Source organism: Arachis ipaensis, chromosome B06, assembly GCF_000816755.2.
Source record: "Arachis ipaensis cultivar K30076 chromosome B06, Araip1.1, whole genome shotgun sequence".
NCBI lineage: Eukaryota > Viridiplantae > Streptophyta > Magnoliopsida > Fabales > Fabaceae > Arachis > Arachis ipaensis.
In genome coordinates, this window is record NC_029790.2 from 85,255,890 (window position 1) to 85,267,508 (window position 11,619).

An 11,619-nucleotide genomic window follows, 5' to 3' on the forward strand; every position below is an offset into this window, starting at 1 on the left:
GAATTTCGAGCTTTTCTTACCAGTTTCTCATATGAGTTTTGTAGAGCTCTTCACAAGAAACGCGTAGCCGCTGACGACATGCAAATCGGAGTACCGTAGCTCGAGATATCGCGAAGAGAAGAGAGGTGTGAATAGTGTTATCTTCTTCCTCTTCTTCCCTCCCTCAATTCTGATGTGTGTGTGTGTTTATGAGGTGAGGGTTCATTAATGAACCCTTATATATGTTGGACTTGGCCCAATTTGGGCTCGGTCTAATCCGTTAACATTTTTTGCCCGTTTGACCCAACTTCGGGCCAAACCTTTAAAATTAACGTCCGATTTTCCATTTCTAATGTTTTTCTAAGGTTTTTGACTGTTTCCACTTTTTCTCGCACAACACCGGGCAGACTTGAACAGGTTCAACCGGTTCAACTGTCGGTTTGCGGTTTTTCACGGTTTTTCGCAGAAACCACATTTTCTAACTCAGAAAGACCCACTGAGTCCAAAAATCACCTTTAAATCCTCAAATTCTCTCTCTAACTTTTCGGAATAAAATTTGGGCAATATAATCACTTAATTAGCTGGTTGATTAGTTGCGGTTCTTACATATATCATCTGTGCTTGACCTGATTCTTGGATGTGATTTTATTGAGAAGCATAAGTGCTTGAACTCCTATGTTAAAATTTTTTGAATGAACCTGTAGGTTTTCAGCTTTGCCATCTAGTTTGCAGTTCTGTATACTGTATTTCTTAGTGTTTTAAGCTTGTAGCTCAATCTGAAACATATCCATTATTTGATTTTTTTTCATTAGTTTCCCAAAAATTCAACCTTTTTTCTTTATGAAATCCTTTTTTCTCAGTCTCTCATTAGCGGTTACCAACCCCCCAAAAAAGAAAAAAAGAAAGTTGCTGAAGTTGCAATGATTTGAAGAAGGGTTATCAATCATAGATGGATAGTAGCAGTGGAATTGAGAGCAATGGGCGTGTGCCACTTTCAGGGGTTGCTGCAGATTATGTGAAATGGTGGTTTAGAGACACTCTGAAAGAAGCTAAAGCCGGGGACATAAACATGCAGGTCTTGGTAGGTCAGATGTATTACAGTGGTTATGGTGTTCCCAAAGATGACCAGAAGGTATGTTCTTTCTTTTATTTTGGCTATGGTTATTAGTTATTACAAATTAATAATGCTTTTCAATCAATTTTCGTTGTATTGGACTTTCTTGAGCTTGTTAAGAGTTTGAAGTTCTGTTGTATTATACTATTTGAGAATGTCCATGTTAATTGACAATAGAATCTTCAGGTGGTGACTATGAAAAATTAAAGAAAAATATTAACATTCTCTATTGGTCTTAATTTTAGTAATGAGATCAATTTTGATGTTGATAATGCATATACACTATTAGGCAATCAAATCTTGTATGTTATATAACTTTTAAGATAATGGGGATAAGATTTAAGAGTCAAATAATTTCAATGACCGAGTTATACATGAATGCACAGTTCTATGCCACTTTTGCAGAATGGCTTAAGTGCTTTTTTGTTTCATTTATTGTTTTCTCTTTTATTTAGTGCACTCTTTCTAACATGAAAGTGAAAGTGCATAAAATTTTTCCGCAATTGAATGGAAGGAAAAGTTTTCATGCAGAAAAAAAACGGTAAAGTGGCATCTTAGGATTTGTCTTTTATGAAACAATCCTGTGCATTTTAACCATACTAGACTACTTTGCTATCATTTTAGCCATACTAGACTACTTTGACAAAGTTGACTCTCAATCAGTTACACCTCTAATTATAATATATACCTTGATAGAGATAAAACCATCGAAGTGAAGGATAGGCCAAGGTTATCACGAATCCAAGCTACTTTAATGTTGACATACTTTTTTAAATGTAGCTATGAGTTAATTAACGAGTATAATATTTTAATTATAGAAAGCAACAAGCGGCATGAAAAGTAGCATCAGATGCATGGCTTTGGTAATTGGCATCACAAGCAAACGAAATTCTGAATTCATGCTTTGCTTGTAAGCCTTTTAAGGTGTCCCTCTTTCACAACTCATTCACCTCTTTTCTATGCCTCCAATATTCTTAAATTATCAGCCAAATTATATGGATTCTTCTGTTTTTTTTTTGCTTTTTCTTTTACAATAATATTTATTCTTCAATTTTTCTTTTTATCTTTTTTATTTCTCCCTGAGATTGGATATCCATTATCAAACATGACTAATCTTTTTTCAATTATACTATATCTACACAAAAAATTTGTTGTCAAGCCTATCCTTCACTTCGTCAAAGTAGTCTAGTATGGCTAAAATGACAGTACTTGAATCCTTTTTATGCAGGAAAGAATGACTCTGCTGAAGCTCCCAGCTGAGAAAAAGTATTCTCTCATGTAATCTATGGAAATATATAATTAGGAAGAATTTGCTTTTGTTTTTCTTGATTAAAATTGGGAACAGTAAAATAATTGAATGGACTAAAGCTGAGATGCAGATGTTAAGAGGCAGTGTTCAAAAACTGCAATTACAAAATTAGAATCTTGCTCAATCAAACACACACATGCTAGCGGTACATTTTACATCTTATACATTCATATTAATATCATTATTTTTACAGGGGTAATAATTTTATCTAGTTGCTCTTGCAGGAGCTTAATTTAGAAATGGAAAGGGTGAGCTCATTTTCAGATAAAAGCATCGCAACATGAACTTGTATGGAGGGCTGCTTTATTTAAAGGGACCAAGACCAACACTGAGGTTGTAGTGGTATGTTTCTAACATACAATTCTGAGCTTCATTTAGTTTTGTAGCTTAGAAAATGTTTCATGTTAGGAAAAGGTGGAGATGAAGAATGGAAACTTGGCGGATGATGGAGATGATGAAGCAGGAAAACCGTCCCTAGAAGCTAGCTATCACAAACAGAGGAACATGAATAATAGAAGAAGATCCATTAGGCGTAGATGTAAATGCTTGCACGGTTCTCATTCTCTCCTACAAATTTAAATCTATCAAATGTTTCTTTTCTTATACTTTTTATTTAATGGTTCTTGACTTGTTGTAATTTTTTAGCTACTCCTTCCCCATAATCCACCAAAAACTAGACAAAAGGACAAAGGGGAGCCTCTAGAAGAATTGTTTAAGATAATAGCAACTAAAGAAAGAAATAAACATTTACTGTGTTTAGCAAATAACAAATAATTAAGAAGAGGATGCATGCAAGTCTTATCTAATATTGATTTTGTTTTGAAATGTGACAGCTGAGCTTTTGGGATTCGATGATTACATACCACCCTTTACAACAGCCAGTGGTGATGATGTAATACCCGGTCTAACCGAAATTAATTAAATAATGAGTTAAATAGGAGCGAATATGGTTGGAAGATTTGGCAATTGGAATTTGATAATTTAAATATGATATTTAGATTCAGTGAATTTTTCCGAGTCGGAAAACATAGTTTTCTGCGTAAAAGCGCGCAGTAGAATTTTGACCGGCAGTACCGGCTAAAATCTGTCTGGTACTACAGTTGAGAAAATTGATTATGAGTAAATAATATTAAGGAATGAGGAATTATAATTAGGGGAGGTAGAAATTTTTAAAGTGCGATTTAGAGCGCTAATCTTAAAGGGTTTTGGCCCAAAATTGGGCCAACGGACAAAAATAAGTGAACTGGGCCTAAGTGGACCCAAGACCCAACATATATAAACATTAGTTATGAGCATTTCAGCTTATTTTACCCTAAAAGGAAGGGTTGGGGCGCTGATTTGGGAAGAGAGAAGAGAAGAGAGAAAACCTAACTCTCTTTGATCTTCAAACCACCATAACTTGAGCTACGGAGCTCCGATTGACGAGCCGTTTGCGGCCACGCATCGCTCTTCTCATCTTCTACAATTATATCTAAGTTTTGTGGTGAGTATTCCATTCATCTCTGCCCAGTTTTCGAAATTTCCTACTGTTACACGTTTTTGGGTAGTTAGTGTTGAAATCTTGTGATTTTGGGTGTTTAGGAATACTCCAACATGGATTCTAAGCGGGTTATATCCCTACTTCATATGGGCTGAGGTAAGAAGTGCTCAAACCCTTGTGATTTGTCATTTTTATGAGCCCTAGGTTGATGTATGTATGTGATATTGGTTATGTTAGTGTATTTGGTGATGTTGGTGCACAATTGGAAGATTGGTATTGCTTGAGGAGCTTTGGTGAGGCTTGGAGCTAAGGTTGGTGAAGACTTCCAAAGAAGAGGCTCAATTGGTTTGGCTACAAGAGGTACGGTTTAAGTTTCATTTAAGTACCGTGTGGTGTGATGAGAATTTCTAGGCTAGATGCCCCTAGGATTAAGTTTGGATTGTGTAAATGGTTGGTGCTAATATACATAGTTGGTATGTAATATGAATTTAATGATTGGGTTTTGAATTGTGTGGCCTTGTATGCTTGGTGTATTGAAAATTTGATGTATTGGGTAATGAGTATTGATTTGTGGTTTATGCATTTAAATTGTGAAATTGGGCCGGAGGCCGTGAATTTTGGGCCGGAGGCCAGAAAGAGGTAAGGAAGGTAAGTTGACGTGTGCATTATATGATGTCACAAGTGATTGGATAAATTTCAGATAATGAATATATGAATGATTGGGTTGGTTATTGAATAATAAGGTTTGGGGAGTTAGAGTGTGGAATTTGGTAATTTTGGGTGAAATTATGTAGATGAGGTATGTTTGGTTTTGGTTGAGATATATTATGTGGTCATATATGTGATTATGATTATTGATGCCTTAGCTTGATGGTATGATGATGCATTAGAGATACGTATGTTGTGATATATGCTTGAGGAATGATTAAGGTTGATTTGTGGGTGAAACCACGTGATAGTGAGTATGATATTGATTATGTATAATGATGGTTGATTGGAAATAGTGTTGTTGAAATTTGGCATGAGGAAGAGTATATGATATGTAAATGTGTTTGAGTTTGAGCCACTTGGGTGAAGTGGGTTAAAATGGTGGGATGATGTTTTGTGAATTGTGGTAAAGTGTTAATGTGTGAGTTGAGGAGGCTTAATGTTGATTTTGGTATATTTTGATTGATTTCAAAGAAAGGGATGAAATTGGCATGTTTTGGTTGATTTTGAAAAGAGTTGGAAATGGCTTGTTTTGAAAATGGCACTTTGTGATTTTGTGTGAAAACATGGTTTTTGGGCATACTTTGATGGGACATAACTTGGACTGCGAATTTCCGTTTTGTGCCAAACTTGTTTAAAAGTGAAATTGGATCCGCGATGTCCATGCCGTTCGAAGAACGGGCGAAAAACGATTTAAAATGAGAAAGTTATGTCCGTCGGAAGATTGGGGGTTGAATCTGTGAATTATGCAGCTTTTAACTTAGAAAATTTTTAGCAGAATGACCCTCCACGCGTAGGCGTACTTGGCGCGTACGCGTCGTTCTTCAAGAAGGCACCATCCACGCGTGCGCGTGGTGTGCGCGGGCGCGTCGATGCGCTGCACCAAATGGCCAGCCATTTTCCGAGAGTTGTGCCAGAATTGTGCCAGTTTTATGCCTGGGGCACAAGTGCACCCACGCGTACGCGTGGCTGACGCATACGCGCCGTTTGGCTATTTTTCAATCCGCGCGTCCGCGCGTATGACGCTTCTGCGTCGATGAGTTTTGTGGGCATCCACGCGTGCACGTGGAGTGCGTGTACGCGTGGCCCTGTTTTCATGCCAAAGTTGATTTTTGAGTTTTAAAAGCCAAATCTCATGCTTCTAAGCCTCTGATCTCACCCCTTATGTATTAAATCATTATGATATGCCTAGCAATGAGAAAGGAGCTAGGGGATGTGGTAATTTGCTAGTGAAGCAAGGGGAAAAGTTATGATCAATGATGATCAAAGATGATTATATGAGATATGAAGGATGACGGTGGAAGTACCGTGTATGCCATGAGCTGAAGGGCTATATTTATTGATAAATGGCTGGTTCTTGATTGAACCATGAGCCGGATAGCTGAGTTATTGCCGGGTTATGGCAAAGCCATTATTGGTTATGGCTGAGTATAAAAGCATATATGATTAACGAATGAATGTGTTAAATGGATAATAATGGAGAATGTTGAAATGTGAGGTGTGACCCCGGGTAGTAGGCAGTGGCGTTGTCCACTTGCTCCGGGTATGAGACGGGAAAGGATGTTTATGATAAATGAGTTAAATTATGGAGTTTTGAATAAATGAGTATATGTGATATCTGGGTAGTAGTAAGAGTGGTGGTTCATCACGCTTGCTCCAAGTTAATGTTTGAGATCCTGGGCAGTAGCAAGGGTTGTGGTTCATCCCACTTGCTCTAGGTCAGAGATTGTGACGCCTGGGTAGTAGCGGCAGTAGTGGTGAATCCACTCGCTCCAGGTTGAGCTTTTAGACACCCGCCTGGGTAGTAGCCGCAGTAGTGATTATTTCACTGGCTCTGGGTTCAGCGGGCAGTAGCAAGGGGGTTGTAGCTCAAACCTACTTGCTCCGCAAGGGGTGTTTTTGTCCAATGGTTAGCTACCAGGATATGTCGGGTTGGCTATATAACCGACAGATAATATCATCAGCCATAGGACAGGCATTCATCATTTGCATATGTTTGAATTGTTTGGGTTTGCCTGTTTGTTTTGGATTTCTACATCATATATGCCATGTTACTTGACTATGTGCTACTTGTTCTACTTGTACCATATTTGTGTATTACTTGCCTGTATTGCTTGTGTTTGTACAATTGAGAGGCCCCTCATGCTTGTGTCGGTGGATGTTGAGGGCTGTTCTTGATGAGATGAATTGATGATGCGATTGCATCATGATGATGATTATTGAATGAGATAATTTGAACTCCCTGGGTAGACGCAGTGATGTGGTTTCACTAGCTCCAGGTGAAGGTATGATGTATTGATATAGAATTGTTGAGATAGAACAACTGGTGATAGTTTTGCTTATGATTCTGAGTCTGATTCGTGGAAGAGTCAGCGAGTTGGGAAACATGTGAAACATGAATTAGATTTCGCACTCCCTTATGACAGTTGCCTATTCATGAATTAGCGAGAACCTAGGATGGATAATTGGTGAAGAAGTTTAGGATGCTTAGTGAGTTTTTATTGCAGTGCATTGTATTTATTTGACACTTTTACCGTATTGGGAACCCATGGGCCCGGGGTTCTCATTCCGTATATATCTCTTGTTTTTTAGATACAGGTCCAGGTGCTCAGAAGTGAGTTGTGGGTCGTTTGAGAGACGACGAAGATCTTTATTTTCTCTCCTTTGTGTTTTGCTTAGAATCTCTCCACCTTTGTTTTGAAAAGATTATATTATGTATTGAACTCTTTTGAATTTGCCTATAGAGGCTCTCATGTTTCCTTCGGGAGAGATTAGAATATACTGTTGTCAACTACTTTCATACTGTATCCTAGCCGGCCTAAACTTCGCGGGTCGCGACTAGTGGCTATTTACTTATGTTATATATATCTATCTGTTATTTACCTCTTAATCTCCTCTACGCCTTATCCGTATATCGCTTTCGGCTTCACGGTTTATCTTTTGTTGTCGATACGTGAGTGACACGTCTTCGCGATTTTATTTCTACTCTTTTCAGGCTTCTCAATTAATACTCCTTTCGAAATTACCTACTTTTATATATTAAAAATCCACCTGAGAGTCGTACCACCGTAATATCATTGACTTATGACTCGAGCATAAGGATTTTAATATTAGGGTGTTACAGATGACATTCTCAAAGGTGTCAATTATGCTTCTGCTGCTGCTGGAATTAGAGAGGAGACTGGCCAGCAACTGGTTCGTAGTACCCTTCATTATTATTAGTTTTTTGATGAAAGAAGAGTATTATGTCTAAAAATTGTTCATATGAATGCAGGAAGGACGTATTAGTTTTAGTGGACAGGTGCAGAATTACCAAAACACAGTGTCCCAGGTGGTAAATATACTAGGAAGTGAGGACTCAGCTGCAAATTACTTGAGCAAGTGCATATACTCAATTGGGTTGGGGAGCAATGATTACCTTAACAACTATTTCATGCCTCAGTTCTATTCTAGAAGCAGGTAGTACTCTACAGAAGAGTATGCTGATGTTATTCTTCAAGATTATACCAAACAACTTCAAGTTAGTCTCTCTTTATATCATTTTCCATTAAAGTATAAACATAACCACAATAGTTAATATGATGATTTAATTCATTTATTCAGAGTCTGTATAACTATGGAGCAAGGAAAATGGTGCTGTTTGGGGTTGGTCAAATAGGGTGCAGCCCAAATGAGTTGGCCCAAAACAGCCCCGATGGTGTTACATACTTACATGTATTGAAAGAATCAATGATGCAAACCAAATATTCAACAACAAATTGAAATCTCTTGTTGATCAACTCAACACCCAACTCCCTGATGCAAGATTCATCTACATAAACTCCTATGGTATCTTCCAAGATATTATAAGCAACCTTTCAGCCTATGGTAAATTCTTATTCCAAATTAAACATGCTATATGTGATATGCTTCATGATATATGAATGAATTTGATTAAATGATCCAGGGTTCAGTGTTACAAATGCTGGATGTTGTGGTGTGGGAAGGAACAATGGTCAAATAACATGTTTGCCAATGCAAACACCATGTGAGAACAGAAGGGAGCATCTGTTTTGGGATGCATTTCATCCAACTGAGGCTGGGAATGCTTATTTTTCAAGGAATTTTGCATAATAAATAGCTGTCATGTCTAATTATTGGTAAGACTGCATGTTTAATATTTCAAGCATTCATGAATTTCATAGAATTTCTAGCTATTGTTGATACCAAAATAGACTATATTTTAGCAAGACATCTGATGACACATATATCATTTTTTGTTTAAAGGATGATGATGAGGATGAAGATGAGGATGAAGACTATAGCTGATAGTTTTAGTATAGTTGAACAATATACTGGGAATTATAGTTAATGATCAATACACTTTGTTTATGTTTTAAATTATATTGATTTGCTTGTTTATAGTACTTTTCTTTTAGTTTGATTTGCTTGTTTTGAATTATATTTGTTTTTTATTTTTGAAATATTACAAATATTCGAATACAAATTAGATAAAAATTTGTATTAAATTTATATTTATTTTGTATGAAAACAAGTTTATTTTGCAATGGAAAAATTTAAAAAAATTCTATTTTACCTTACTAACGGATTTACAGATGGATTTTCTGTCTGCATTCAGAGTGTGGGATGATTTTCCAAGGTTCAAATAACAAACGTAAAATCTGTCGGAAAATCTATTGCCAATTACCAATAGAAAATCCGTCGGAAAGTTCGACGTTTCTGGGAAATAGAGAGGAGAATTTACCGAGGAAAAATCTGTTGGTAACTGGTAAAAATCCGTCGGTAAATAATTTCCGATGAGGCTTTCACAGAGGGACAAAATCTATCGATAATTTCGTCGGTAACCAAAAATCCATCTATAATAAAGACTAAATTTGTCTATAAATCTGTCTGTATTAATCCATTTTCTAGTTGTGTCATCCGAACCATACTAAAACTATACCAAGTCCATTTTTGCCCTTGCTAGCTCCCTCTCCAATGTTTTCTTCTCCTCCAGCATGATGGTACAACTCCAAGTTACCACACATACTAACCAGTCAGATATTATATGAGCAAATGGGTTCAAGATATGCCTACTAGCAGCTCAAAAATCTGCCATTGGTAATCACGAATGGCATTAGCAGTGGCTCCGCTTTCTAAGATGGTTTCCTCGAGTTCTTGAATGGTTTGGCTAAGCTTTTCAACTTCCAAAATCTTTTGGCGGTGTATTTTCTCTGGGATTTTGTTTTCCTCCTATTTATGGCAGTTGTTAGTTAGCTGCATTTCAGTTCACAACAAGAAAGAAAAAATGTGAGAAAGGATAGAGATTCTTGCCTGACAAATCTCAATCTGTCTCTTCAAATCCATGTTCTAATTTTGAATTTCCTCAAAAATTAGAGCCCTCTCTAGTGCACTTCGCAAAATCCTCTCTGTTTCTAGCAGTGCTGACTCTTTTGACTTTGTGAGTCGTTCCAAAGCTTTCTTATCTTCCTGTAGTGCTGTGATCTATGAAGCCAAAAGCATGTTACATTATTATTGTTATTATTATTATTATTATTATTATCATCATCATCATCAGTAAGGAAAGTTCATACATTAAATTAATTATTTGACAAATGCATCCTTGCTGGGAGTTACATTATTTGTACCTCATTCTTTTATATTTTAATCTCAGCTTCAAATGGAGCAATGATGCTGTCAATTCGGAGAGAATCATCATCCTTTTGATTTGCATATACCCTTTTAAGAGTTGCTCCTGCCGCATATTGTGTAGCCAATGCACATTTCTTTTCATCTGTCAGTTTTTTGATTTCTAGATTCTGCATGGCAATAGATTTAAAAACATGCATTTAGATATACTAAACATGATCTCAAATTCCATGAAATAACAGGAGCAGACTATACAACACCTTCTGTTTGAGATGATCCTCAGTAACTCTAAGCCTTTCCTCCAGTTTATTAACTGCATTTCTCAACTGGAAGACTCTAAAAAGAATATGTTTTGTAATTATAATGCAACTAAAATACATAGACTGAAACGTAAATACCTCTTCTATGGCGTTATCCTTTTGAGCCTCAGTTAACTTGAAGGTCTTGATTTGACCCTGGCAAGTGGCCAATTCCTTGCTCTTTTCTGCAACAAACATTCTCTTCTTATTCTTTTTGGTGTATGCAAATAAAAAAGAACAACAACAAAATAGAAAATTATAGTGAATCATGCATAAAAAGAAAGTATATCAATATGAATATGAAAGAACCTTTGAGGTGGTTTTGCAAACGATTAAGCTAGCGGGTCTGATGGTTGGACAAGTTGAACAACATCATCTCCATATTGCTCTTCACCGGTCATCACCATATTTTCCCTGCTTTTTTCTCTGACAAATGCACCCACTTGGTTATATATATGCACACAAGTGAAAATGGGTGGGAACAATTGGAGTCAAACCAGAATCATATATGTTCTTTCTCTCTAAATTCTTTTCACTGCTGCATCTAACTTTCAAATTTTAATACATATCATTATATCAATTGCAAATTATGCATTAATTCTTTCTCCTTAAAATCTTCTTTTAAACTAAAAAAAGTTAATAATTAAGCTATTATATTTTTAAACCCCACTTATTGCCTATTATGTTTAGACTGATATATGCCAGTCATTCTGACTAAGTTTAGAGAATGAATAGAAGTAGTTATTCTGAAGAGAAGTACAATTACAGTTCTACCTTATTTTATATTTAATTAGGAAAGGTAGGTTATTTGGATAAGACAAGCATTTCTATAATTGATAGTTAAGCTGCAAAAGCTATGAAGAATTTGGATTTTTACATAAATCTCAATAAGTATTTTCAAACAAGAACATTAACAATTCAACATTAAATTATAATAACTTTAATTCATCACAAGACATAATAAAAGTTGAAACATATATTTACCAAGAGAAGCCAGCTGCTGTTTCTTCCTAGACCCTGGGGGGCGACTTCTACCCTGTTTTTGGCCTTGTTGTGTCATGGTTCTCGGATGAGTAGCTGGCGTTGGAGTCAATGCCAGTGA

The 11,619-nt window shown here is 36.4% G+C and overlaps 2 pseudogenes; one reads left to right on the top strand and one right to left on the bottom strand.

The window, feature by feature from the left end:
* LOC107647011 lies at positions 3,188-8,703 on the top strand (annotated as a pseudogene).
* On the bottom strand, positions 9,442-10,983 carry LOC107648261 (annotated as a pseudogene).